Genomic DNA, 5,611 nt, shown 5'->3' on the forward strand with positions numbered 1-5,611 from the left:
TATAAAGTCCATGGACAAGTGCGTCCATGGTTTTGCAGGAATGGCCAAAGGAACTAACTGACCTACTGGACGGGTCCTGGAGACTTTGTTTCTGGCACAAACCTCACATGACAGGACGTGACTCTTGACGTCAGCAGATAAAGATGGCCACCATACAGTACGGGAAAGGATTTCTATTGTCTTAAAGACTCCCGGATGTCCGGCAGTTTGACTATCGTGTGCTTCAGCAAGAACTGCCCTCCTCAGATAAACTGGGACAAACAAACATCCTGCTGGAGTATTATCAGGGACTAATCTCTGAAACCTCTGTAAGGTACAGCTCAGGGCTTGGGTTAACCCAGCATGAATCATAGACACAGGGACAATAGGTTCTGGGCTAGTGACCGGAGCATGATGTGCCAGGAAACTTCTGGACAGAGCGTCCACTTGAATATTTTTAGAACCAGGACGATAGGTGATAATAAAGTTGAACCGGGTGAAGAACAGCGACCAACGGGCCTGTCGGGGTTCAGACGTTTGGCTGACTGTATATATTGCAGATTCTTATGATCCGTTATAACGGAGATCTGGTGTGCAGCGCCTTCCAACCAGTGTCGCCATTCTTCAAAGGCCCATTTAATTGCCAGCAATTCTCGGTTTCCCACGTCATAGTTGGTTTCTGCTGAGGAAAACTGACGGGAAAAAAAGGTACATGGATGTAAGCGGTGGGTCTGAGGATCTTTTTGTGACAAGATGGCCCCAGCACCGACGTCAGAGGCATCTACCTCAAGAATAAATGGTACCTTAGGATCTGGATGTCTGAGGACCTGAGCAGACACAAAAGCTTTCTTCAGGGTTTCGAATGCAGTTCTCGCCTGTTGTGACCAAACAGCTGGATCACCTCCTTTACGGGTCAAGGTGACGATGGGAGCCACGATATCCGCAAAACCGCCAATAAACCTCCTGTAGTAATTGGCGAATCCCAGGAATCTCTGGACCGCTTTGAGGTTGTTCGGTTGTACCCAGTCTAGGATTGCTTGGACCTTGGTTGGGTCCATAGAGAATCCTTCCGAGGAGATAATATAACCAAGAAAGGATACCTTCGGAACCTCAAACTCACATTTTTCGAGTTTAGCATAGAGGTGATGTTTTCTCAACTTTTGTAACACTTGTCTGACATGACCCTGGTGTACTGACAAAGAGTCCGAATATATGAGGATGTCGTCCAAGTAAACCACAACGAAATGTCCCAGAAACTCACGTAGTACTTCGTTAATTACATCCTGAAACACTGCAGGGGGGTTACTCAGACCAAACGGCATGACCAAATATTCATAGTGGCCGGAGAGCGTATTGAATGCCGTCTTCCACTCATCACTTGCTCTAATACGTATGAGGTTATATGCACCCCGGAGATCAATTTTGGTGAAGACTGTTGCACCTCTTAGTTGATCGAACAATACAGAGATGAGAGGAAGTGGATAGGTGTTTTTAACTGTGATGAGGTTTAATCCTCTGTAGTCAATACAGGGTCTTAGCCCTCCGTCTTTTTTAGATACAAAAAAACAACCAGCTCCTACTGGAGATTTGGACGGCCTGATGAAGCCCTTTTCCAAATTCTCCTCCATATACTCCTGCATGGACTTGGTCTCGGAAGCTGAGAGGGAATACAGGCGTCCCTTAGGCAACTTGGAACCAGGTATGAGCTCGATAGCGCAGTCGAAGTCACGGTGAGGTGGTAGGGTATCCGCCGCTCTCTTAGAAAACACGTCCCAGAAGTCGTGGTATTGTGAGGGAAGTTGCTCCGGAATAGACTGGACCAACCACAGCGTTAGTGACAAACAGAACTCCATTGGATAATTTCTCCTTTTATCCAATCCACTACAGGGTTATGGCGGGAAAGCCATGGGTGAACCAGGATCAAGGGCACCGATGAGCAATCAATAAGGAAAAAGGTTATTGATTCTGAATGGAGGGCTCCGATATTCAACTGTAGTGGCGGGGTCTCCCAGGAAATCTTGCCACCAGGTAACGGAGCTCCATCTAAACCACAAACCGTAACAGCAGACTTTAGTCTTACCATTGGAATTTCAGCAGCGCGGGCGAACCCGATGTCAAGGAAGTTGCCCGCAGCTCCACTGTCAATGAAGGCTGCCAGGTCCATGGAACGGGTATTGACCGTGAGCTGTGCAGGGATCAATACGGCATTTTTCGGGGAGACAATTTGCAGACCTAGGTGAACTTTCCCCTTGTTCCCTAGGCATGCTCGTTTCCTGGCTTATTTGGGCAGGAACGGGAGAAATGGCCTCTTGTGCCACAATATAAACATAGGCCTTGTGATCATCTCCTGTCTCTTTCCTCAGTGGAAAGGCGATATGCTCCTAATTGAACGGTTCCTCACCATCCGTGGAAACAGGAACAAAGGCGGTTGGAGGTGATGATGTCTCCTTTACAGTTCTCCGCTCTTTATACCTCCTGTCAATTTTAATGGAGAGGTGCATCAGATCCTCCAGAGAGCTAGGAGATGGGTATTGCACCAGCGAATCTTTGATCTGCTCCGATAGGCCGAGACGGAACTGACTACGTAAGTCGGGATCATTCCATCCACTATCAGGTGACCATCTACGGAATTCAGCGCAGTATTCTTCTGCCAACCGCCGGCCTTGTTTCAAGACCCGTAGGTGAGCTTCCGCAGAGGCAACTCGATCCGGGTCATCATACAGTAGACCCAATGCCTCAAAGAAAGAGTCTATGGACTGCATGGCAGGACTGGTCTGTGGCAAAGAGAAGGCCCAGGACTGGGGGTCACCTTGTAGGAGGGAAATGATGATCCCGACTCTTTGATGCTCTGAACCGGAGGAACGGGGTCTCAACCGGAAATAGAGTTTGCAACTTTCCCTGAAATTCCGGAACAGAGATCTATTTCCAGAAAAGCGATCCGGCAAATTCATCTTCGGTTCACAGGAGGAACTGGGAGAGGGTTGAGAAGTTTTTGTGGCTTCTTCTTGAACAGACAGACGCTCAGCCAATCCCTGGATCATCTGATACAAAGACTCAACATGGGCTGCTAAGGCCTGTGCTGGAGACGGTGTGGATCCGCTTCCATCCATCGCAACCTCGTCTTAGTGTGGGCCGGTTATAATGTTAGGAACCCCTCCAGCCGGCACAACACAACCCGGAATCTACTCTGCCAGTCAGGTGTTCACTGGAGCCCCTGATGGTGGGGACAGACTGGGCCGCAGACTGACAGAGGGTCGTGAAGTGTGTACCGGCTGGGGAGAACCCAGGCAAGCGGAGTGAGGTCCACGCAGAGGTCAAGGGCCGGCAGCAGACAACAGTATCAGTAAACAAGCTGAGGTCAGGGGTTACAAGCAGATAGCAGAAACGGTAAACAAGCCGAAGATCAGGGTCACAGGAAACACAAGCGAAGTCCAATTCAAAGCCAGGGGTCATACACGGGAAATCAGTAGCAGTATCAGGATACAGGAACAGGAACAAGCAGGTCAGCAGACTGGAGCACAGAAGCTATAATCGGCAATGAGGTAGCAGACCTCATTGCCTTAAGTAGTAGACCCAGCCAATCAGAGCCTGGCTCTGATAATCCTCAGCCCCCTACCTAGATTAATTAGCCCACAGTTGTAATTATGTTGAGCGCATGCGCCCGGCTTCTCACCGCCGGGACGCAGCGCTGAAGCGTCCATCCGTTGCCCCGGCAACGGCCGGGTCATGGGCGGAAGTGACGTCCCGGTCGCCTTAGCGACGGCCGGGATGCAGGTAGGAGGGTCGCGGCAGCTGGGCACCGCCGCGGCTCGTAACAGTAAGTATGCACTTAGAGCATTATCTGAGCATAAGCTCAGACATTTGACCGCTGTGCGACCAAATTGAACAGACGATTGATTTATTTTTGCTTAAAATGTTGTTTTTCCTATAGGAAATCATGTGCCTGAGGTGGTCTTCAAACAAGTCTGGATGTCAAGCTGCCATCCCGAAATTTGCCTGTAAGTTTGCACTTTGAGCAATGTCTGAGCACTGTGCTACCACATGTTACAAACTACTTTTTAATGCTAGTTTTATATTAACTGTGACCTTTTTCTACCTAGGAAATAAAGGGCATATTGTATGCTGAGAAGAGGAGGGTGCTGAGTAAGAATTACCTCAGGCCTATGAGCATTTTAACAATAGAAAGGATCTATAAAATACCGTGGATTCAAGGTATTTAATGACCAATTTACTTTCTTTAATTTCCAATTAAATTGGGTGTTTTCATTATTTTGCTTATAGAGAAGAAAATACGCAGTAAATAAGCAAGTGTCTTTAAGATTACATTAAAGGATAAATCAATACACATGGAGAAGAATATGAACATAAAATTATTATGGACGACAACCAGGGTGAGTATATGTATTAGATTTGACTATGAAAATATTCTATTTCTTTCATTAACTAAGACTGTATTTAATTTTAAACACATTACCATTATTAGGACAGATATTAAATTGGATGAAAATTAGGAGTTTGTCTTATAGGATCCAATGTATAATAAAGAAGAATTACATCACTGCTATCCATGAATTTAACTGGCATAATGTGGAGTGATGGCATAGGGCCTTCCATTTCCTAGTCAAATGTAAGTACTTATCTTGTAAGGGCTATGATATAACATATATATTTTTGTAGTCATGTTTAAAAAGTTTAGATGTTACAGTGACTGAAGTGTTTTAAACAGGAAAATTTACATTTAAAGTATGTCTAGGAATGTTGTTATTATTTTCGATACAGTTTCTTATACTAACAATGTCCTTTTTGTTTTTCAAAAATACAGTGGAAATGAAGAATTGAGAAGAACAGATTTATCTGGCCAATCTATGGATGTGATCTGTGAATTGTACATTAACAACATTAAACCTACTGTTTTTAATAATGACAATATTAATAAATTAACAATAAATTACCACATATTTAGTAAATTAAATGTAAAAAAAAGAAACAATCATAATAACATGTATATAACAGTATTGCACAATATGATTAAAAATGGTTGAAAATATAATAAAAAAATATTATATTTATTCTTTCAAATATTTACATTACAATGTATACATCAATTCGCTTTAATTTACATCTGCATTAATATAAACATAGACAATTATACATCATAAATGGCAGCGGTTAAAATAAAATATTGGTTAATAATAGTGGTTTCTCCAAGAACAAAAGATTAAAGTCTAATTAAATACCAATTATAAAAACAACAAAACATCTGACCTATTATTAGTATTAAAAACATACTAACTGGCATAATGTTTTGTGAGTATGACAGAAAAGGCTAGTAGCAAACACGGCTACAGAATACATGACAACATATAGTAATAACAAGCATAGTCGGGAAAAGTATATATGTTCATCTAAGTTCGAAGTTATGCTAAACTATTATGGCCCTAACACCTTTAATTGTTAATAATAAAATTAATATGTTAAAAAGATACAGAGACTATAATGTTTGATAAAGCTAATATATAATGTAGTAATTGGGTACATATTGAATTACATAACTATTAATGATATCGATTTCACTCTTATAGTTTTCATACACTTTTTTTGCGTGAGTAAATGGACGTTTTATTTTTAGTAA

The 5,611-nt window shown here is 43.1% G+C and overlaps 1 long non-coding RNA gene across 1 annotated transcript; it reads left to right on the top strand.

Annotated features, from left to right (window-relative positions):
• Nucleotides 1-3,755: 3,755 nt before the first annotated feature.
• LOC142100098 (uncharacterized) lies at nucleotides 3,756-4,956 on the top strand. The gene is made up of 3 exons (XR_012678699.1): nucleotides 3,756-4,370; nucleotides 4,506-4,606; nucleotides 4,802-4,956. It is a non-coding gene; the product is annotated as an uncharacterized LOC142100098 (long non-coding RNA).
• Nucleotides 4,957-5,611: the final 655 nt, after the last annotated feature.

This window comes from Mixophyes fleayi, chromosome 8 (genome assembly GCF_038048845.1).
Source record: "Mixophyes fleayi isolate aMixFle1 chromosome 8, aMixFle1.hap1, whole genome shotgun sequence".
Taxonomy (NCBI): Eukaryota; Metazoa; Chordata; class Amphibia; order Anura; family Limnodynastidae; genus Mixophyes; species Mixophyes fleayi.